We start from the raw sequence: 25568 nt of genomic DNA, 5'->3' as shown, positions 1-25568 counted from the left end.
ACCTGGACTCAAAGAAAGAGAACTTCTTAGGCTTATGAGGAAAGAAGTGGAGTCATTATGAGCCCCCATTAACAAACTTCCAATGAATAATTTTCCAGGCACCTCAGCTCTGTAACCAGTCATGTTGCCCTCAATTCCATGATGTTATCTACCCTATTCTGTTTTTTGTTCTGTACTCCCCAAAATCTATATAAGGAGAGCTATACCCTTGCTTTGGGTCTTGGCATTAATGGAAGCAAGACATTGACCCATTTATTGACATGTAGCGTATTCCTGATAACAAATATCATCTTTCATGGAGATCTGTCTCAGTTTATACTTTTGTTAAATTTCAATTGTGGTAGTCCTATTCAAAGCAAAATGTACCTTTCTTGATGACAGGATACATAGAGATAACCTAAGGATCATAGGTCTTCCAAAAGAACTTAACAGGACAGAAAACTTGAATAGAAGGATGCAAGAAAGGATAGAGGAGAATTGGGGGTCAGCTAGGTGGCGCAGTGGATAAAGCACTGGCCCTGAATTCAGTAGTACCTGAGTCCAAATCCAGCCTCAGACACTTGACACTTGACACTTGACACTTATTAGCTATGTGACCCTGGACAAGTAACTTAACCCTAGTTGCCCTGAAAAAAAAAGAAGAGAATTGGACAGATTTCCTGAACATAGAAAATGAAATACCAATTGAAAGTATTCATACATTGCTTCCGGTAGAAAGAGGGATGTTGGAATAAGACAGTAATGATAGGAAAGGTAAGAAATAAGATGAGATACAAGGAAAGATATACCTAACAATCCAAACCATGAATACAAATAGGGTAAGCTCATCCTTAAAATAGAGGAGGAATGGACGTGCTGCTTCCACATCCAGTCTTTCCCTCCAGTCCTTTGCCCACTTCAACACTTTTTCTTCCAATTTCTGCCTTCCTTCCCATGTCCAATAATATCAAACTATTGTGTATGGGTTCCTCCCTTTCCTTTTCCCCAAATCCTTAAAAACAAAACAAAACAAAATAAAATAGAGGAGGAAGAATGGATTTAAAAAGGAAATTCTATATGTTGTTCACAGGAAACACACTTGAGACATAAAGACATAAAAAGAATAAAGATGAAGGGCTAGAGAAAAATTTACCATGCCCTAGGTGAATCCAAAATGACAGGACTTTCACACATGATTTCAGACAAGGTAGCCATGAAACAGACATATTTAAAAGAGATAAACAGAGGAATTAAATTACAATTCAAAATACCAAATATGAGGAAATATCAATACTAAATATATAAGCATTGAATATCTTTTGATCAAAAACCTTAAGGAAAAGCTTATTAGACACAAGAAGAAATAAAGAACAAAGTAGTAATTATTGAACCTTGATGTGCTCTTTTTCAGACTTAGGAAAAAAACTAAGAAAATATATGACAGGAGTTGAAATTTGAGTAGATTTAAAATAAAAACACCCTGTATATTGGAGTTCCCTGGCAATTACTGAAAAGAATCTTAGTGTACATATCTCTTTGCCTTACTTGACAGCTTTACAAAAGGTTATCATGTACTAGAGCATTTAAAAACTCACAAATACAAACAATAGAGATGGTAAATACATACATAAGTGACCATAATGCAAAAAATAATACTTTATAAGGGTAATTTGTTGAAACTAGTCATACTTAAATGGAAACTAAATACTAACTTAAAAAATTGATGCATCAAAGAACAAATCAGAAAAAAATCTCAGCACTACATGTAACTTTTAGAAATATTGACCAAGGATTAGGTTATAGAAAGGGGTTGTAAACAAATGTAAAAATAGCAGAAAGATTTCATATTTTCTTACAGATCATAATGCAATAAAATAATAATTTGTTTGGGGGATTAGAAAGAGAAGATACAGATACAAATGTAGACTTCATGAATTTCCAAATAATGAATTGCTCAAAGAACAAATCACACAAACAAATAATAATGAGGAAACAACATACTAAATTTTGGGGGTGCAGCTAAAGTAGCCCAAAGGGGGAAAATCACATTTTTCAAGCACTGCATATGTATTTAAAATATTGAAAAGTCATAAAATTAAAAAAAAACTAAAATAATTACAGGAGAGATTTAAAGATTAAAAGCAAAATTGATAATTTGGAAATAAAAAGCATAGAAGTGATAAATAAAACTAAAATCTGATACTCTGAAAAACTAATAAAATTCATAAACACAGCTAATCTGATGAAATGTGTAGAAATTCAAATCAATAAAATATCAAATAGCAAGGTGAAATCACAGATAGAACAGAAGTAATAAAAAGAATAATCAGAACAGCCTACACATAGTCATATGACATCAGCGCTGAGGACACAAAAGAAATAGAGTAATACCTCCAAAAGTATAAAATGTAACATAAATCATCAACATTTTCATATATCACCAATAAAACTCAGCAATAAGAGTTAATAAGAGATATCCCATTTAAAATAACTGCATCCTGGGGCAGCTAGGTGATGCAGTGGATAGGGCACCAGCCTTGGAATCAGGGGGACCTGAGTTGAAATCTGGCTTCAGACACTTGACACTTACTAGCTGTGTGACCCAGGGCAAGTCACTTAACTCCAATTGCCTCACCATAAAAAAAAATAAATAACTGTATACTGTATAACATACCTGGGAGTATACCTTCCAAGATAAACCTTGGAACTAAATGAATATAATTATAAAATACTTTTATGCAAATAAAGTCAGATTTATAAAATTAGAGAAATATTAATTATTCATGGATAGGCAGAGCTAATATAATAAAAATGACAATTCTACCTAATCTACTCATTCAATGTCATCCTAATTATATTGCAAAAAATATATTATTGAGCTCAAAAATATTTTAAAAATCATTTGTAAGAACAAAAAATCAAGAATATCAAATGAATTAATGAAAAAATATGGAAAGGAAGGAGGTTTAGCAGTACCAGATCTTAAAATTATATCACAAGGTAATCATTATAGGAAATATCTGGTAGTAACTAAAAAATAGCAAGGTGGATCAATGGAACAGAGTGGACATAAAATACACAGTAGTAAATTATTATAGTAAACATGTTGGACAGATGTAAAGATTTTAGCTTCTGGGATTAGAATACACTATTTGGTAAAAATTGTTGGAAAACTTGGAAAGTAGTTTGGCAGAAATTGGGTATAGATTTATGAAGATAAGGTCAAAATGTATACAAAACCTAGATATAAAAAATATCATTATAAAACTAGAAGAACATGGACACATTACTTATCAGATTTATGGAGAGGAGAATAATTTATGAAAAAAAGAGAAAGCATTGTGAGATATAAAATAGATAAATTTGATTACATTAAATTTAAAAGGTTTTGTAAAGATAAAACCCAATGTAACCAAGCTTAGAAAGAAAGCAGAAAATTGGGCAAAAATTTTATAGACAGTTTCTCAGATAATGGTCACATGTCTCAAATATATAGAGAACTTTGTCAAATTTATAAAGATGCAATTGTTACCCAATTGAAAAATGGTCAAATTATTTGAATAGGTAGTTCTTTAATGAAAAAAATCAAAACTATATGTAGTCATATAAAAATACTCTAAATCATTATTCATTAGAGAAATGTCAATTAAAACAGTTTTGTGATAGCATCTCAAACCTACCAGACTGACTAAAATGATATTAGTAGATAATGACAGATATTTCAGGGGACATGGAAAAATTGGGACATTAAAATGTTCTTGGTGGAACCATTTTGGCGAGCAATCTGAAATGATGCCAAAAGAGGTATAGTACTATGTATAGCCTTTGATCTAGCGATACCACTATTAGGTTTGTTTCCCAAGGTGATCAGGGAAAAAGGAAAATAATCTACATGTTCTAAAATATTCACAGCAGGTCTCTTTATGGTGGCAAAGAACTGGAAATTGAGGGGATGCCTATCAATTGGGAAATGGCTAAAAAATGTGGTATATGATTGTGATGGAATACTACTGTGCTGTAAAAAATGATGAGTTGGTTTGTTTTAGAAAACATGCACAAAATAATAAAAAGTGAAATGAACAGAAGAGAATTTTCTATACTATAGGAACAATATTATTCAAAAATGATTGTTAATAACCAAGATGTTCCGAGTACTATAAATACTCAAATCAACTATAAAAACTTATAAAGGGAAATGCTATCTACCTCTAGAGAAAGACTTGATAAATTGAAGTATAGATAGTATGGTTTTACAGATATTTATAAATCTGCATGAAACAGTAGCTTTTTCTAGTGAAGGTGTGGAGGGAAGTAGGGTATGAGGGAAGTAGGGAGGTGAAGAGTGTGGAGGGAAGTAGGGAGGGAGATAGTTTCAAGTATTTGCAACAAAAAGGCCAGAATTCTTTGGAAATGTTTATATAAAATATCCAGAAGGAACATAAGGAAAACATTAAATAATCACCACAAACTTATTAAGGTCAAACAGTTTACTTATTTTATACACACATTTGTATGTATGTGTATTGTGTATGTATGCTTATGTAGATATATGAAAATATTATCACTATTCTTAAAACTGTCATCATTATCAACGTATCTTGAAAGAAAGATTTGGCCAAGTTGTGTTTTCTGCAGTTATTCTAAAAAACAAAATTTGGTAGGAAAGTATAAAAGGGAGCAATTAGACTATAAAAATGGGGGATGAAAGGAAGAATAATTATAGAGCAAGTTGGGGTAGAAGTCTGGTAATGTTAGAACCCTATTCTCATCTGGGCTGAAGAGGAAACAATGTGTACATCAGGAAGGGTATAAACATTTTCTGAATATGTATAGAGTTAATAAAACTGGGGGACAGGTTCAAGGAGGGACTTTTGGAGGGGGTGTAGATTGGGTTTTAGGGGGAGAAGATGGGGAACATTTGGAAGCATCTGGATTGGATTTAGGAGGGTGGGGGTCTTTTGGAGGGGTCTCTGGATTGAGATTGGGGGTGAGGGGAAAGGATGGGGGGACTCTTGGAGGGGTGGGTAAAGTGGGGGTGAGATGGTAGGAGGAGATGATAAGGTAATAGAATCTGAGAAAGATAATAGTGAGCAAAATAAGATGGAGGAAAATTCACAAGGAGTAATTATAACTTTGAATTGAATGGAATGTTTATATCAGCTCTTTGTGGTAGCAAAGAACTGAAAATTCCAGGGATCCCCATCAATTGGGAAATGGCTGAACAAATTGTGGTGTATGGTTGTAGTGGAATACTACTGTGCTATGAGAAACGATGATCTCATTGATCTTAGAAAGGCATGGAAAGACTTGAACAAAATGATGCAGAACAAAGTGAGCAGAACCAAGAGAACATTGTATGCAGTAACAATAATATTATTTAAATCATTTAAAGAACCAAAACATCCGAATCCACATGATCAGCTCAATCAATAGAGAAAAAGCCTTTAACAACATTTTTATGCTAAAATGCCCATATGGTATAAAGAGAGGGGGCCTTTTTAATATCATAAAATGCATCCATTTAAAATCAAAAGCAAGCATTGTATGCAATGGGGAAAGCTATAAAACCTTTTCCATAAATACATGAGAGAATCAAGAATACTAATTTTTGCATTAATATTTTATGCAGTTCTAGAAATGCTATCAACAGCAATAAGAAAAAAGAAAGAAATTAAAGGTATAATGATAGGTAAAGAGACTTACGACTATTCCTATTTGCTGATGATATGATGGTTTACTTGGAAAATCCTAGGGAATCAGGGAACATACTGTGTTATAGGGCAAAGAGATATTGTAAACAAATAGATGAAAAATGTTTGTTATCTAGACAATTGGATACAAAGAATAGAGTGAACTGGATTACACTTAACCTGAGTAGTGCTTTCAGCAGTTCTAACATGCACCCTGATGTAAAACAATTACTATAAAAATACCAATATTCTCCTGGTGATATTACATGTCTATAAATCATAAGGCATCACCATCTTCAAAGAATGAGTGACCCCAAGGGCAATTCATAAATGTAAGGTGCATATAAGGAACATATATATATATATTTTTTTTTTTTTTGTGAGGCAATTGGGATTAAGTGACTTGCCCAGGGTCACACAGCTAGTAAGTGTTAAGTGTCTGAGGCCAGACTCGAACTCAGGTACTCCTGAATCCAAGGCCAGTGCTCTATCCACTGCGCCATCTAGCTGCCCCATAAGGAATATATTTTATACCATTAAGTGCATAGAATTGAAGATAAAATCAAGTTTTGTAGATGAGTTTTTAAGGTCATCTGTACAACCCCTTAATTTTCAAGTTGAGAAAACTTAAAGGTTCAGAGAGATTAAGGATTTGACCAGAGTCACAGTAGTCATCAGGTGGTAAGTAGAACCATTAGGATTTGTATTCAGATTCTCTGACTCCAAAAATAGCTCTTTTCCTTGATATCCACATCACCACACTGCCTTTTATTGCACAAAAGATATACCAAAGCATGATGAGAAAAGCAGCTGGGATGTTCATGATGCAAGGGAAAAGAAAGAGTTGACTGTCAACATACCTCTAACTATAAAGGAAATGGCATAGGAAAAAATCCTAATCCTTATGGATTCAAAGAATTCTATCAAAATTTGCTAAATATGCTATCAATAACATGTGTATATGATTTAAAACAATATACAGGAATCCCCCTACTCCTTGGTCAGTTTCTCAATGGAAGATTTACAGAAGGACCATGCAAGATTTGTGTAGGATGAGAGGATGTGGATGGGTTACAATCTAGACCCATAGAGGAAAGTAGCCAACTACTCGATAAATTGCAACTACTTTGAAATATTAAAGTTCGAGTATTTTTCTCAACAAAAATGCTATTCCGTGGCTCTTATAATCCCGTATTTTAATAATATGTATCATTTAATAGCCATATTCTAATCATAAGTCCTATCCCACCAAGTCTGATGAACACCTATGAAGTCAAGTTTGCATCCTTACATCATGGTTTCTATTCCATTTCTCTCATTTTGAATGAGGAAGCAAGAGGCCTTAGAGGTAAAATAACTTTTCCAAGGTCATACAGCTTGCAATTTGCAGAATTAATATAGAAGCCCATTTTTCTTGACTCCAAATTCAGTTGTTTTGCCACCATTCCACCAAAATCTAATCAGTCATAGTATTTGACACCATGCATGGATATCTCCTCTGTACCTCATGAAATTATCACTTTAACTTTGGAATACTAGGAAGGAGTCAAGTGAGGAAGGGATCCTAGACATTACCTGCTCTTCTTAATTTTGCAAATTAAGAAACTTAGGCAGAAATAAATTAAATATCTTGTAGAAGATCGCACAGTAATTAGCAGAGCTGAGATTTGGACTTAGGACTGTTGACGCCAAATTCGGGGTTCTTTTTTAATGCACAGTTGGATTATATTTTTAAAATGTATTTTTAGAGTCACCACATTTTCCTAGGTATCCCCTTACCTCCTTTTTAATCATTATTTCTGGAGTGTGTATGGTTGTGAATGTTTGAATTGCAATGTAGATCAATCATTCTAAGTACTGGACTGCTATTCCAAAGCTATATTAAATGTTCTGCATCAGATTTGTTACTTTCCCAGTGATGGTTTGCCAAAAGTATTCTTAAATAAACATTAATTTTTCAATTCAGCAATGAGGGCTGTTTAAAGGTTTTCCTTCCTTCAAGCAAGCAGCAGGCTTGCTCAAAAGTCTGAACATCTTGACCCTGGCTCTGTTTTGGCTTTATTTTCCTTCTGTTTCAGATCTCCCCTGATGTGAATCTAAGGTACCACATATCTGATAATCATACTGAGATGCTAATCATTTATTAAGTTCTCCCTTAATATTTTTAATCTTGGAAAATCCTAGATGGAAGCCAGGGAGAGAAATACTTCTCTTTTAACTATTAGTTGTATAGTACTAGAATTGAAAAAATAGAATTTTTCTATAGAAATCCACATTTGTTTTCCTTTTTGTGTTCCACTTCTCATAAGACTGGGCTAACCAAACATTCATAGTAACTACAAAAGACATTCTACTCAAAACAAGAGGATAAACCAGCTAGCAGACACACATTCATTTTTCTTTAAAATTTTCTTTATTTTTTGAAACTTTTCAATGAATAAATATTTATTTTCTCTCTTACTCACCCACCCAATTGGAAAAACAAAAACAAAAGCCTCTTGAATAAATATGCATAATCTAACCAAAACAATTTTCATGTTTATTATGTCCAAAAATTTATGTCCCATTCCTCACCTTCAGTCAGAAAAACGACATTACATCTGGACTGATTCTCAATAGGAAAAATCTTTTTAAATGAAATCCTGTAGTTACAACACAAAGATGTAATCTGCTGAAGCAAATGAATGATTTTCTTAAAGTAAGCACATTTTTACAAACAAAAAATCCCAGCAATAAACTTCCCTTAGAGCATAAGGCAGGGAAGTTGTACACTGTGGGAAGACACAGAAAGATTGGTATGGTTCCAAAATGCTTGAGATCCTCAAAAATCTTGAGGTGTCCTAAACATTCAGAAATGGTTAATGTTAGTGCTGAGTGGTTGACTACTTGTTTGCAATGCATCTACATAGCTATAGGTACAGTGGATAGATCTATGTATCTTGGAATTCCAATATCTGATACTATATCTATCTATAGTGATAAGAATGCCTATGATTTCATTGGTAGAGTGAATTTCTAAATTAGGAAAGTCCCTCTTCCAATTTAATTTCATACTTTCTCTGAAACTTAGGGTTGCTGAGAGGTATCTAGATATTTGAGAGGCTAAATTAATTGTGCAGTCATAGAACCACTGAGCGACCTGCTAGAGACATGGCAGGAATTCAAATCAAATCAGTAAACAACTATTAAGTACTTACTATGTTCTAGGTGCTGTGCTAATTACTTAGGATAAAGAAAGGAAAAAGTAATCTCTGCTGTCAGGTAACACATTCTAATGGGGAAATATAGCATGTAAATAACTAGGTAAATACAAGACATATATGGAGTAAGTTAAAAGTATTATGAGAGGGGGAGGCACTAGGAGCTGGGGGTCCCGTGAAAGGACTGCTGCAGAATATAGGGTTTGAGCTGAGTTTCAAAAAGGTAAAGGACAGGGGTGAGGAAAGAGAATATTCCAGGCATGGGAGACAACCAATACAAATTGATGAATAATGTATTGAGCAAAATAATAATTAATACAATAATACAGTAAAACAATCAAATTAGAAAATTGTAAGAATTATGATCAATGGGGGCAGCTAGGTGGTACAGTAGATAAAAGACTGGCCCTGGATTTAGGGGGACCTGAGTTCAAATCCAGCCTCAGACATTTGACACTTACTAGCTATGTGACCCTGGGCAAGTCACTTAACCCTCATTTCCCTGCCTCCCCAAAATTATGATGAACAAAATGGTTTCCAGAGGACTAATGAGGAAGTATTTTATTCATTTCCTGATGAAGAGATGATTTATTTATGGTTCAGAATGTGATATTTCTTTCTTTCTTTCTTTCTTTCTGCTGGGCAATGAGGGTTATGTGACTTGCCCAGGGTCACACAGCAAGTAAGTGTCAAGTGTGTGAGGCTGGATTTGAACTCAGGTCCTCCTGAATCCAGGGCCAGTGCTTTATCCACTGAACCACCTAGCTGCCCCTAGATATTTCTTTAATACAGTAACCCAGATATCACAACATTAACTTAAGGGATGAAGATCCAATATTGTGTTCATGAGGATCACATGACATGATTACAGGAATTTGCGATAAAAGAAGATGGACAAAGCTCTCAGGGAATAATGCTTCCCTAAACTTCATGTCCTCTCCAGGCAGAAGTTGTATAGATTGCCAATTGCAGTAGGCCATGTGGTATAGTCTACATTCCATGTGTCATATTGGGGAAATAGATTCAGGAGAATTCTACCTCATCCTTTTGCCAAAAGTCATTCTCCCAGCCTTTCTCATGACAATTCCATTATCTGTGTAATTCATGTTTGAGAAAACCCTTAGTGTTGCTGGCACCATGGCTCTTTGGCTTAGTAGAATTCCTTGATAATCATACCTGGAGTCAGACTCAGAATAATAACTATTATCAGTCCCAAAATGTCTTTAAATAGCAATTTCCAATAATCAGTACTGCAAATGAATTCACTTCTCAAGGATCACATATTCTAGATAGCAAGCATAAACTGTACTTACACTTATGTTAAGCAGATGCTTTTCATCCCTAAATTAGTATTACACGAATGAATTTTGCTTTCAGATGCTTAATAACAAATAACAAAAGAGTTGGGATAAATTTAAAGAATCCCAAATTGTATACAGAGAACAGATTAGAAAATGCTCCACATAATAGTATATAGTTTTTGTTTTTGTTTTTGTTTTTTTTTGTGAGGCAATTGGGGTTAAGTGACTTGCCCAGGGTCACACAGCTATTAAGTGTTAAGTGTCTGAGGCCGGATTTGAACTCAGGTACTCCTGACTCCAAGGCCAGTGCTCTATCCACTGTGCCACCTAGCTGCCCCCATAATAGTATGTAGTTAAACAGGTTCAGTTATTAATCATGTAGGCATAAACATAGGACACTACCCTCAAAATTCCTTAAAACAATGGGAAAATTTTTAAGGTGACTCAACTAGTTTGCTTGCATTTTCACACATGTTCTAATTCCAAATGAAATAACAAACATAGGTAAACTCAGATATCACATTTTAACATGATTTTTAAAATTTGACATCCTGATTATAAAAGGAATTGCTTTTCTACCATAGTTGATAAAATTGTTCACTAATTTATACATTTTAAGAAAATTTAGAAACATAAAACTTTAAAACAATATTAGAAGTTTTAAAAAACTTAAAACAAAACCAATTAATTACCAATCGGGTGTTTTTAATTAAGTTGCATGTGCATTTGCTCTATACTTTACTCAGATAATTATTCTTACAACATTTGCTCTATGCAAGGACCTTACAATCATTGCCCCCAAACTGTGGGGAGTGGGCTCTATCATTATGGAACATTTAAATTTCTAAGGCCTGATACTTTTAGTAATGTAAAAGAAAAATACTTTCATCTATAAATTCATATAGTACATTTGATAAAATGGTGACAGTTTCCCAGCAATGTAAAACTTTGTTTCCTCTTCTTCTCTAAGGATCTAAGATCCCTGCCCTTACCTTATAAACCTTAGAGTTAAAATGTGCCTGCTTTTTTCCTCCTGTTGCAGTGGCTTTTCTGTCAAGGCTTTTTGTGGCCCACAGGTAAAGAGACTTAAAGAATTTTAGCCTAACGCTGACAGGGAATGGCCTTTTTTAGCTGAGTATTTTGTTTTTGTTTCTGGTTTTTAATGGGGTGGGAGGGAGAGGGAGAGAAAATGAGTTTCAGCTACTTTTTTAAACACAACTTTTAAAAAAGAGCCAAAGGCAAGGAATTGGGATATAGAATGTCATGTGTAAGTAGTAGCAAGTAGCCTATTGTTGCTACATTGGAGAGTGTGTGGAAGAGAATAAAATATAAGAAGACTGAAAATGTTGGCAGGGGATAGGTTATGAAAAACTTTAGGTCCCTCAAAGAGTTTTATTTTATCCTATAAATAATGGGGGCCACTGGAGTTTATTGAGTAATGAGGTGACATGGTCATACATTAGAAAAATAATCTTGGTAGCTGAGTGAAGGAAGGATTGGAATAGGGAGAGACTTGAGGCAGGGAAACTACTTATAAAATTATTATAATAGTAGAGGTGAGAGGAGGTGAGATCCTAAACCAAGTGGTGAATGACTGAGTGGAGTGAATATAGCTGTTGGCCTTGCCTGGTCCTAGAGCTATGAATCACCTGAGAACTATTGAAACCAGTTAAAATAGTAAGTAATTAATAAATACCTATTAATATAACTTGAACACACACATCCTTATTTATGCCATTCAAGTCAACGAAAAGAAAGCAGAAATATCTGGAAATCAGACTGACTCAAAAGTTATGAGTCTGTGATGGTCCAAACAGCAGGGAAATAAAAGTAAGAAGCCAAACAAGTAGATAATTAGTATCAGGAAGGTCTTTGAACAGGTACTAGATGTGCGTGTCAAATCACTCTGTCATAGATTGGCCAACAATAGCTCCCAGCCTAAACTTGATTTACCATTATTTCACTTCTTAAGAGCTCAGAGTGAGTGCAAATAGCAATTGCTTGCATCTGTTTTGGCCTGAAATCCTGAAGGCCTTCCTCACCCAGAATTTTTCCTCCTTTCTTTTTCTTTCTTTCTTCCTTCCTTCCTTCCTTCCTTCCTTCCTTCCTTCCTTCCTTCCTTCCTTCCTTCCTTCCTTCCTTCCTTCCTTCCTTCCTTCCTTCCTTCCTTCTTTTTCCATTTATTTATTTATTCATCTATCCATCCATCTATCTACTTATCTATCTATCACTGCATCCACTGTCTTCTCCAGTCATACTGAAGTATATCTTGTCAATAGATCCAGATGGCTCTGGAGGAGAGAGTGAGGTTGGTGACTTTGCACAGCCCTTCCTCACAAATCCAATTCACTTCAAGTCATGACACTTCCTCCCTATGTCATGATCCTCTTCAAAAATGAAGGACAAATACCAACAAATATGGGTGTATAGTGGGTTCTTTTTTCTTATACCTGGAATTGTTGAGATATGGGAGTGAAAGGATAATGTGAAGAATCAAAGAATACTATTACAGTACATTTGAAGTACTGAGGTAGATGTGTTTGGTAATACTAGGTATTAACTAGGTGTTTGGTAATACATGTAATCAGTGAGTGCAGTGAATTCATAGTCATTTTGGAAAACTTTGAGCATAATATTTCCCATTTAAAAGCATTAGCAAGGGGGCAGATAGGTGGCCCAGTGGATAAAGCACCACCCTTGGATTCAGGAGGACCTGAGTTCAAATCTGGCCTCAGATACATACTTACTAGCTGTGTGACCCTGGGCAAGTCACTTAACCCTCATTGTCCTGCAAAAAAAAGTATTATCAAGCATTATAGCTATTATGTCTTTACTTTTGCAACATAATGTTGGCACACATTAGCTGGCTCAGTATTCCTGATCAACTCTGGAAAGGTTACAATATTGTTCCATTACATGTCAACTTGTCTTTTGATGCCGAATTTTGTTAAGTATTAGGGAAAAATATGGACTGACTTTATTTCTGGATGAATGTGTTAAGATAAACTTTTCTTTATGTAAGGGAAATTTTAGTCCTAAAAGGGTATGGGCAGGGAAACAGGTTTCTGTAGGTGGTACATGAAGATAATGCTTGACATCATAAAGAAGGAATGATTATTCATATGTGAAAATTACTATGATCTTTCCATACAGAGTTGAGAGACAAAGGAAATAAATATCATCCATATATAAGTGAACCACCCTGACATCAATTCTAAATTACTCCTTTGAACATTTTTCAGAGAGCTCTTACTACCTTCCATCTACCACCACCTTGTAATTTTTACTTTCTCAAGACCTTTAAGATTTGAGGTTGTCTAAAGATTTCATTTAGTCATCTCTTGTACGCTTGTTGTTTGTGTTTTTTAAAGAAAAAAAGATAGAGTGTCTCAATTAAATTTCCCTGTAAAGAGAAGTTAAATAAACCCAATTCAGGAGATTACAAGTACATGACCAGCACAGACATTATTATGATCAATAATTAGTGAAAATTTATGAATATTTAGAATCATATGCTTTTGTATTTTCCCCATTGATTCATACAGTCATATGATTTTAAAGATGAAAGGGACAGAATTACCATTTTTGAGAGCTGGGTTAAGACACCTCAGACATTAACTAGTTCAACCTATGACTGAACAAAAGTCCCTTCATGAATAGTTATGTAACCTCCAATTGAAAACATCCAGTGAGGAAGAACTTGTGATTTCCCAAGAAAGCCCATTACATTATGTACCAATTTAGAGCCAGGAAGATTATTAGGAAAATTTAATTTACATTGACCTATATTCTATTCACACCAATTACTACAAGTTCTGCCCTTGGTTGTCAAGCAGATAAAATCAAAGAATCTCAGAATTTTAAGCTTGAAAGAGACCACAGTGACCATCTAGTCAAACTATACCTGAACAAAAATCTCTACATCCCTGACAAGTGCTTATATAGCTGCTGTTGGAAGACCTCCATTGTGAAAAGACCCTGTACAAAAGGGGCTTCTAATTCCTTTTTTGGGAAAGCTCAAATTATCAGATTATTATCCCTTATATCAAGTTTAAATGTATTTGTTTGCAACTATCAATCTTCTTATATAGAGTCTAATCTCTCTCCCATATTACCTGTGGAATACTGTGCTATCATGGGTCCCAAGTCTTCTTGGAGAAGCAGGGAGTTGGAAGAGGGAAATAGATATGGTGGAGAGGAGAGGAGAGAGGAGCATAGGGGAAGTAGGAGGAAAGGGGGAAGAGTAAAGGGGGAGGTGAGACAGAAGAAAAAAGGAAAGCTGAAGGGAAAGAGAGAGAGAGAATAACTTTTTGTTAGCACATTCTACATGACCTTTTTTCAAAATTCCCTTCCTCTGTATGTACAGAAGAAGCTAAGAGATAAAGAGAAGTACATTACTCGTAAGAATATAAAGACCTGGGTTCCTGCTTTGGTGATTCATTTATAGATATTATACTCAATGGCCATAGAAACAAAGAAAGCAAGGCATCATATCAAGTAAGAGATAGAGAAGCTTGGCAAAAGAAGAAATTTAAGGAAACAAGTGAAGAAGAAATAATGGAACTCCAGCTGCAAACTGTTTCTCATCTCCCCCTTTCTTTCTTCTGTCCTCTTTGAATATAGTTCATTAACTGCAGAGAATTGTTATCTTTTCTTGTATGGGAAGAATAGAACCTAGGAATAGTCTGAGTTTGGTACCTACTCACTGAATCTATTATGGCTGAATTAATTTTTATTGTTAGATTCTTCAGTGCAGAAATAGAAGAAAAGAAGCTTTCAAGGTCCCTTCTAGTCACCGAATTCTCTAGCAATTGACTTATGCACCTAAATTCTTGACCTTGGGGTTTTATTGCTTTTTCAAACAAATTAGGAAGAGCAGGACTGACTGTTTTTCCTTTGAGACTCCCAATCCCTCTTTTCCTATTAGATTTTGCATATAGGAAACACAAACAAAATCTTTATGAACTTTGCCTTCTCACTGTATTACCTAAGCATTCATTTGGGATTAGATTTCATTGATGGAAAGCTTAAGATATAAGTAGTATTTAAAATTATATTCGGAGAAAATTATATCTTTCTTTACTTCTCCAGAAGCATGTTGTTGTTAAAAATATGTGCCTTTATTTTAGGGAAAGTTTGGGGTCATTGTACCTTGGGGTAAATTAAGCCTGCTATTTTATACCATCAATTCTAGGCTATACATATTGTCTATTTGTATCTGTCAAAGAAAATACGTGGCTGGGTGAGTTCTATGTGATATAACTGCATATATTGGACAAGAAGCATTCTTCCTGCCTGGTCACCAAAATGATGAAGAGATCGAATGTTTATGAATGATTATGGATTTCATTAAGGGCAGTTAGGTGGTGTGGTGGATAAAATGCTGCACCTGAAGTCCGGAAGACATGAATTCAAATCTGAGCTCGGGCAATTGTTAGCTATGTGATCCTGGGCAAATCACTTAAACTTATTTGTCTCAGTTTTCTTAACTGTAAAATGAGTTAGAGAAGTCAATGCCAAACCACTACAATATCTCTGCCAACAAAACCCCATAGAGGTGTAACGATTGGAATGACGCCACCTGCTGGAGACTTACTGTAGAAGAGTTCCACCCATGAAGCGAAGGTCTTTGAGGGCAAGACCAGGAGTCTTTTCTTTGGCATCAGGAAGTGACGCGGGCTAGTGGGAGGAGGAAGGAAGAGACTGGCGCTCGGTCTCACTCTTTTTCCTGAGGATGCTGGTGGAGAGGGGAGCTAGAAATGTGCTCTCCCTTTAATAGATAGGAATCTAGGCCTTTCCTTCTCTCTTTACCAAACTCTTATTCTCCTTAATAAATGCTTAAAAGTCTAACTCTTGCTAAAGCTTATAATTTATTGGCGACCACTCATTAGATATTTTAGACAGTTTAGCTAGAATTTTAGCCCTTAACAGAGGTTCATGAATTGCAAATGACTAAATAACAACAATAACAATGGACTTCATTTAGGAGGCCCTGCAATGTTGTTGTTGTCCAGTAGTTTCAGGTGTGTCCAAATCTTAATTTACAATGTTAAAGGACTTCAAGGAATCAACACAACTTTATCTTCAAGAAGGACCTTGTGGAGGACTTTACTATACACTAAGAGTCCTTCTTCAACTTGGACTATGTACTGGACTTCTTCAATAACAATGTTGTCCATATTTGGTGACCTAGTATATCACTGTTTTATGCCTAACTTGCTACTAGAGGGTGACCCAGTAATTCTGCTACTAGAACTGTATCCCAAAGAAATCATAAGAAAGGGAAAAGAACCCACATGCATAAAATTATTTATAGCAGCTCTCTTTGTGGTGGCAAAGAATTGGAAATCAAAGAGATGCCCATCAATTGGGGAATGACTGAACAAGTTGTGGTATATCAATGTAATGTAATACTATTGTTCTATAAGAAATGCTGAGCAGGAAGATTTCAGAAAAACCTGGAAAGACTTACATGGACTGATGCTGAATGAAGTGAGCAGAACCAGGAGATTTTGTACATTATACACAGTAACAGCAACATTATGTGATGATCAACTGTGATAGACTTAGCTCCTCTCAGCAATACAATTATTCAAGACAATTCCAAGGGACTCATGATTGAAAATCCCCTCCACATCTAGTAAAAATGATTGAAGAATCAGAATGCAGATTTAACTATAATATTTCTACTATTTTCTTCTTTTTTGAGATTTTTCCCTTTTGTTCTGATTCTTCTTTCACAACATAACTAATGCAGAAATATGTTTAATGTGATAGTACATATATAACGTATATCAAATTACTTTCTGTCTCAGGGAGGGGGGTGGTGAGGGAAGGAGGGAGAAAAGTTTGGAACTCAAAATCTTATAAAAATGAATGTTGAAAACTATCTTTATATGTAACTGGAAAAAATAAAATACTATTAAGATTGAAAAAATAGGAACAGCTAGATGGCGCAGTGGATAGAGCACTGGCCCTGGAGTCAGGAGTACCTGACCTCAGACACTTAACACTTACTAGCTGTGTGACCCTGGGCAAGTCACTTAACCCCAATTGCCTCACTAAAAAAAAAAAAAGATTGAAAAAATAAAATAGAGGTTTGTATAACAAAGTCATCTTGCTTGGTAAATCTTTCCTGGAATCCTATAATTTTAATACACATAACAAACATCTTGTTAGAGGAGTGAGAGAGAATTATGGGCATTGAGTGAACTAAACTAACTCCATCTTGTAAAACTGACTCCATTTTGAGACCTAAATTTCAGTTTATTCTAAGTTTTTCCATCTTTCTAATACTGGGAATTAAGTGGCATCCTGTTTCACATCCAGAAAAAAAAACCCATTGCTTAGTCTCATCCCTTCCAATTTTTGAAACTCACTCATCTGCTTCCCAACTAGGAAATCCCTAATCTTTTCTCCAATTAGAAATCAAATTACCTTATCATATATCATGGGTTATATCATTTGGGGTCTAGTGCCAAGTTGAGGAGACCTGGTCCTAATTTGTTATGCAATTGTCATGCATTGCTTAATAAATTGGTATTCTCAGAAGCACAAACATTTGTTTCCTCAGTTATTTCAATTAATCCACACATTACAGTTTTGGGTGTAGCTAACTAGGTGGAGAGACAGAACTCCAGACTCTGGGACAGTCTTTCACACCAGGAAAATAACTGATTTGGCTCTGTGAATGATTTTTAAAAGAAAATAAATAAAAAGTTTATGGAAAGGTTCTACTGTGAGTCTTTGAAAATTAGCTAATTGTTAAATATGCACTCTAAATTTTAAAGCTCATGTACCCAATAGTCCTGAAAATTGAGATTTTCATTTTGTGGTTGTAAATCCAGATTTATTTGGTTGGGATTTGTCATGTAACAAATTATGATGTGGTAAAAATGCATTATCCTATTAATTGTGATATCAAATGCAAAAAAAGCTAGCAAAAAAGAAGAGGAAACCATTATACCCTGGTTTCCAAAATTGATTAGCTATCAGTTATATTATCTCTGTTTAACTCAGTTTTCTGATCTATAAAGAGGAAAATAATAGTGGCAACCACCTCCCAGGGTTATTGTGAGGATCAAAATGATATAATTGTTATAAAATGCTTGACACAACATCTGGCATATGTTAAGAACTATATAAATATTAACTGTTATTATTGCTTCTTTTATTGTATGATGTATAGACTCTATACTGGATGGAGTGGTCTAGTATGGAGCAATTATATTATTTTTAATTAAATGGGGTTTTCCCATACTAAATTATTCTGTATTGGTGTTATATAAGATAATTTGGAAATACTTTAAGCTGAATTGATATTGTCTGACTGGTAATAAATTTTGTTTAATGTTTTAATAACATAATATTGTTTCAGAAATACCGTGTGACATGGTGGGTTGGGCCACCACTGGTGTAAAGCTTCCAAGTGCTGCTATGCAGCAGGACTTGGGGAGCTATGTGATGGGCTCTGGTATGTGAGTAAAATTGATTAGTACTGGCTTCCAGACAGCTGAGGAGCTGAGGAGTTCCTGGAGCTGAAGAGTTCCTGGAGCTGAAGTCCTTGGTGCTCAGCAGAGCATGCATTTGGCAGTAGATATACAGATGCCAGAATGTTTTGGAGGAGTAGCAGGTGAAACTACATTCCTTGATACAAAAGGTAGTTTTATGGTTGACAGAGTAGTAGATTTTGCCAGAGCCTGTGTTCAGCATCTTCACTGTATTGCAGGATCACACTTGGAAGAAGGGTACCAAAAAGCAATGGAGAACTTCTCCCAAGAAAGCATTCTCTCCCATATCTATTATTTTATTGTCATAACTATATAGGCGTTACTGGCACAGTTTCATCTACTTCCAGACTTCCTTTTGGAACATTCAAAGGTCCACCTGATTATAGTAGATGGGATTGCATTTCCATTTCATCATGATATCAATGACCTCTCCCTTCAAACATGGTTACTTAATGGACTAGCACGGAAAGCTGATCAGCACGGCAAATAATCTCAAATTAGCTGTAATTTGGACTAATCAAGTGACAAGAAAGATTGATAAAAATCAATTCTTACTAGTTCCTGTTTTAGGAGAAAGTTAGGGACATGCAGTTCAATTCTATTAATCCTTCATTGGGACCAGAAGCAGAGGTTAGCAACATTGTACAAATCGCCAAGCCAGAAGTAGGCCACAGTATCATTTGACATAATGGCCAAGGGTTTTTGAAATGTAGTTGTTGCTTTTCCATTATTACCCCAAGTGGAACCTTCAGTGAACCCCCAAAATCTATCAAGAGAAACAAGGGAAGAAGAATAATATTTTAAAGATTTTGCATCTTGTATTGCACAAAAATTTTGTAAAGACTATTGTGTATAAGTTCTGGGCATAATTTACACAGCAAATAATTTTAAATAATCATAGAATATCTCCAATATCAACAATTACCACAGTATTAAATTGACAATTTAAGATAATCACATCACTAAATACTCATAAATCATTTATTAAAACAGTTGTATAGAATATACTCAAGCAATAACAATGGTTGTAAATATTAAAATAAATAAAAATGCTGTGAGAAACCATTGTATCAGAAATTCTGTTAGAAAAATAATTTCTCTTTTAATCCAGAAACTATTATTTTGTGAATTGAGATGTTTTAAAAAAAAATGTGGTTAATTGCACCTGTATAACCTATATCTGACTGCTTACTGCCTCAGGGAAGGGAGAAGAGAGGGAGGAAAGGAAGGATAGAATTTGGAACTCAAAACTTTAAATAAAAATATTTATCAAAAAAGAATGTTATGAAATAGATGTTTGAAAACTGTTAAAAGTTTACCGAGGATAATAATGGTGGTGGTGGTGATTTACTATTAGGGGGAAAAGTTTCATACACCCTTTAAAATATCCTTAGCTTTAAAGTTCCTTAAGACTTTGTATTCAGGCAGGATCATAAGATCTTATTAGCCCCACTTAGCTTATACTGCAAAATCTAAAATATTGAAGTTTGAGAACCTAAAATTAATAAAGTAGGATCCCCTCTCCCACTTCTTTTAAAGGGGGGAATTTTTATATTTACTGTAATAAAGAGTAAGTTTCCATTTGAAAATATTTGGGTATCACTTATAAAAATTATGAAGCTGTATAGAGTTCTTTAAAGATGTAACTTCAATACATTAACATGACTCAACTATAATTATTATTGTTTGTCATTCTAGAAGAGGACCATGACATAAGGTTATGTCATGACTTGCAGTGAATTAGATTTATATGAGGCAGGGCTATGCAAAGTCACCTGCCTCATTCTCTTCTCCAGGGCCATCTAGATCTAGTGGCAAGACATATATCAAGAAAACTGGAGATGGCTCAAGATGTTTACGGCACTTGGGATTATTGACTTGCCTAGGGTCACACAGCTGGTAAGTGTCTGAGGGGAAATTTGAACTCAGGTCCTCCAAACTTGATGGTCAATGCTCTAGCCACTGTGCCACCTAGCTGACCCTGACTGAACCATTAAGTTTTTGCTGTATGTCTAAAACCCCAGAATATGATTAGTTTTAACTTATAAATAAGGGGAAAATGAAATGTAAATGTTAGAGAAACATGAGAAAGTAATATTTAAGCCCTAAGTTGTGGTTAGTGAAGTTTTGCAATTTGAGGTGAAAACTATTGGGACTACAGTATTATTTTGAGTTTTGATTTCAGGTATAGTTGTCTGAATTGTCATGAAGTCAACAGTAGAAAATGGGATCATTACAGTCTGTGAACTGCTGAAGCTGGATTTCTGACTTGGGAAAAGTCAAAGGGATGACCTAGGTGTGGTCTAAGTCTTTTTGACTCAGTTTTCCAGTTGTGCTATTTACTTTCCGAACAGGAAATTTTTCCACCAGATTAATCCTGAGCCTGGCTTTTGATTCCCTGTGACTATATGATTGGCTATTAGATATCACTATTGCCTGGAATCAAATAGAGATAAGGGAGTTTCCCCGCAATATATATTAGATCAGTCTGTGACCTTGAGGGGACAAGTCTTGACACGGTTACAACTCTGTACCTCATTTTCTTTTCATAGCAAATCTCTGTTATTAGGGCAGGTGAACAGTAGTTTTCTAAGTACAATACTAAGTCTATTAAGTAATAGCTTGATACTGGAACATATCTGATTACTACACTAGGAGGCAATTAAGAAAAATCTTACAATTTTAATCTGTTTTGTGATCAAATAATAATACAGGGATGAAATCCTCTTAAGGGGGAATTAGACAAAGTAATAAGATGGAGATATAATGTACAAGGTTTTATTAATTAAATGGAATAGCAAATTTTGAGAAAAGCAAGATTAGAATGTTTTCCCGAAGAATGATATACACATGCATATGATTGACTTCCAATTGAATCCAATATGGAAATTCAGGCTTTAATTGGCAAACAGATAAATGATCTGGGGGGAAGGAACAAGCCTCCTTTCCCAGGAATCCAATCTGGGATCTCTCCCTTCTAAGAAGAATGTTTTTAAGATAATAAAATAATATATATAATTTTACAAAGGAAATCAATTTTATATATGGAAATACATTATCAAAATATTTTTAAAACAAATTCATGGAGCCCAGGGTAAGAAGTCTGCTTTGGGTGACATTTTGTTTTATAGCAAATAGATTATACTTTTAGACTTGCAAACTGGTTTACAAATATTGACTCATTCAATCCTGACAACAAACCTGGGGAGAGTATCAGAGTTATATTTATTTTACAGATGAAGACACTGAAGCACACAGAAGCTAAGTGACTTTTCCATGGTCACATATCTACTAAATGTCTAAAGTTTTTAACTCAGTTCTTCCAGAGTGCAGATTCACAGTACCACCTAGCTGCTTCTATTCAATCACATACACTTTTTGTTTTTTGGTGAGGCAATTGGGGTTAAGTGACTTGCCCGGGGTCACACAGCTAATAAGTGTCAAGTGTCTGTGGACAGATTTGAACTCAGGTCCTCCTGAATCCAGGGCCGGTGCTCTATCCACTGCACCACCTAGCTGCCCCCACACATACACTTTTAGTAGTCAATAATACAATGGATCTTATGTTCTTTATGCTTTTAAGTAAATCATGCAATTGAAATTATGCAATCTACATTAGAACATTACTTTCAAAAGCCCTCCTATTCTATTCTTTTTATTTTCTTTTTTATCAAGGAAGCCCTAGAAGTTTATGTACATTATTCCCAGAAAAATCTTTGTTGAAATGGGAAAACAGATATACAGCTCATTGATTACTAAGGTTCTTTTTAAATTTTGGTGAAAAAAAAATGTCTGAAAGTCCTCAATGTCCTTGTATCCTTAATTCTTTCAGACGCCTCAACAATGGCTCCTTCGATCCTCCCAATTATGCTGTCCCATTAGGAAGCTCTGGGTATAATTGATCCAGCCCAGCTGCATTTCCCATTTTTGTTTTCTTCAGTGCTAATTCCACTTTCACTGGCAGCACATCTGGGTCTGTGATGTTAGAGTACAAATATGGTGGTTCCCATCTTTTTGATGGTGAAAAGAGCTTGTTATAAATATCCTTAACAGATGTTTTTTTCTTTTATCCTTCCTTTAAGTACATCATTAAATGTCTTTGAAATATCTTTATGTAGTTGAGTCTTTTGCCAAGGTTTCTTTAAACCTTCCTTCCCCCTTCACTACTTCTCCGAGTTTTATGATGTGATAGTACTTGTCATCTTTCGCTATTTTTTAATAAGACTTTTCAAATGAGTTTATGTTCTAAATGGCAGTTGTCCTTTGCTGCCAAATCTAATTGGGAAGGAGATCAATTTTTTGCTGATTGAGGTCATTCCTAGGTTCTTTTGGTTTCCTCATTATTCCTTTTGATTTATTTGGGTTATAGTTCTACACAAAACTGTATTAGATCTTCTGATTAAGATAGTGACTCCTACATATACTCTATGAAAGATTTAAAAGAGTACCAGATAAAATATCTATGAAAATTGCAAATATCGATAATATATAGATATATGATAGGTTCGATTAATACAGTACAAGGCAGCCAGAAACTTCTGTGGAATAAAAGAAATCTCTTCCAGGGAATCCAGTACATGTATAACCAAATTTGGGGGGCATTCCTTTGATTTCCAATTCTTAGCTATCATAAAAAGAGCTGCTTTAAATGTTTTTATACAAATAGGTCTTTTAGAAATATTTCAAGAAATAATAAAAAACTTACCCAGATATTCTAGAATCTGAGGTCAAAGTACAAATTAAAATAATCACTGGTCATCAGCTGAAAAAAATCCCAAAATGAAACTGACAGAAATATTATGTAAAGATTCAGGTCTCCCTGGTTAAAGAAAAATATATGGAAAGCAGCAATAAAGAAGGAATTCAAATATTGATAATCCACATTCAGGATCACACAAGATCTAGCAATACTTTAGAGGAGCTGAGAGCTTGTAATATGATTTGTTTACTTTCTTATGTGGAGAGATGATACATATATCTCCTCAGAACTCTATTATCATTAAATTCCATAGAAGCAATCTATTTATATTGAAGGCCCAGGAAAGATTCTATTATGATAAGATGCTATTAAAAGAAGAATGAAAAAGTAATGGGAGAAGAATACACTGGGAGGGGAAAGGGAGAGGAGGAATGAAGAAAAGCTTCTCACATAAATGGATATGCCTGTACAAGTCAATGCAAGAAGGAGAATGGAGTAGAGAAATGGATAATACTTGACCTTCGTTCTCATCTGAATTTATTACAAGAGGAAAGAATGTGAATATGCAGATATTCATATAAAAATCACCCAACAGGCCAATAGGAAGAAATAGGAATTAAAGGGAGGTAAGAAAGTATTAAGAGGGGAGACAGCTTAAGGGATGTGTTAGTCTGAAGCAAAACAAGATACTAAAGAGGAAAGGAAATAAAGAAGATGAAAAGTATAAAAGGACAGTAATGATCATAACTCTGAATGGAAATGGCATAAACTCTATCATAAATTGAAAGAAGATAGCCAAAGGGATTAGAAATCCAGCAAAGTGTTATTTACAAACAGCACACTTGAAACAGAAGGACACATCATGAAGTAAAATGATGGGGCTAATGCAGAATATGATATGCTTCAGGGGAAGTAAAAATGGTAGTTTAGCAATCATGATTTCAGATAAAGCAGCAAAAATAGACATAATTTTAAAGGATAAATATGGAGACAGTATTTTCCTGAAAGTTAACATGGAAAATAAATTAATATCAATCCTAAACATATATGCATCAAATGGAAGAAAAGTTCCATAAGTTATAAGAAGAAATAGTAAGACTATAATAGTTGATACATATCTCAATTTAATATTCTGAGACCTAAATAATTCTAAAATTTAAACAACAAAAAAGAAAAATGTATGTATAATTTTACTAAAGAGAACTATAGATAGAACTCTAGAGAAAATTGAATGGGAATAAGAAGGAGTATACCTATTTCTCTGCTGTGCATAGTGCCTTAACAAAAATAAATTATCATTTATTACAGCATAGAAATCACATAAACAAATGCAGAAAAAAGCAGAAATATTAAATGTATCTTTTATTAACTGCAATAACCCAATAAAGTAATATTCAATCAAGGGGTTTTGAAGGAAAGGTTGAAAATTAATCAGAAATTAAATAATTTAGAAACAATAATTTCACCAAAGATAAAAACACAAAGAGACAATATATCAATTGGGTATACAGATAATTTCTGACTATTTTCATCAACAAAAGAAAGAACAGATCAATTTATTGGGCATGCAACATAATGAGTGCTAATATTCAAAAGGAGGTTGAAGACAGAAGCAGAAATTCTGTGAATTTTAAGACAGAGTCAAATGGGGCCTGGCCACTACATCTAAGAGTGAGGAAAAGGGTAGAGAGTGACCCTGGAACAAAGTCCTAAGGAAGGAATTGAGGCTAGAGGCATGAGTAAACAAACAAACCTATAAAAACACTAGAAAGATAAAATAAATACTATGTGTTAATAGATCGCCACAATGTAAACTCAAAAGAAAATAGTAACTGTAACAATCATAATCCGAGCCTCAGAGGAAAAAAGTCCCATGGTTGCACAAACTATGAGTATGCTGAAGAAATGAAGGAAGAGATAAAATAAATGAAATTAGAGACATGGAGAAACATTTAGTAGGAGAATAAATAACAGAACAAAAAGGAGAAAACTTTATCCAAACAACAATTATCCTTAAAAGTATAATGACTATACAAAAATCCTTGATTCTAGATGACAACAAGGAATTTTAGAACAAAATCTCAAAAAGAAGGAAAAGAAGATATAAGCATTGAAAAACTGATTGACTTGGAAATTAGATATAACAGAGGTGATTTAATAATCACCTTACTTCCTGAAATCCATTTTCA

At 34.5% G+C, this 25568-nt stretch overlaps 1 pseudogene; it reads left to right on the top strand.

Annotated features, from left to right (window-relative positions):
* The first annotated feature begins 18750 nt into the window (after positions 1-18750).
* Positions 18751-19386, top strand: LOC122748158 (annotated as a pseudogene).
* The last annotated feature ends 6182 nt before the right edge of the window (positions 19387-25568 follow it).

The sequence above is a fragment of the Dromiciops gliroides genome, chromosome 1 (genome assembly GCF_019393635.1).
Source record: "Dromiciops gliroides isolate mDroGli1 chromosome 1, mDroGli1.pri, whole genome shotgun sequence".
In the NCBI taxonomy this organism is placed as follows: domain Eukaryota; kingdom Metazoa; phylum Chordata; class Mammalia; order Microbiotheria; family Microbiotheriidae; genus Dromiciops; species Dromiciops gliroides.
Note: the sequence above shows the minus strand (reverse complement) of the source record. Positions and strands in the feature narration are given on the sequence as shown.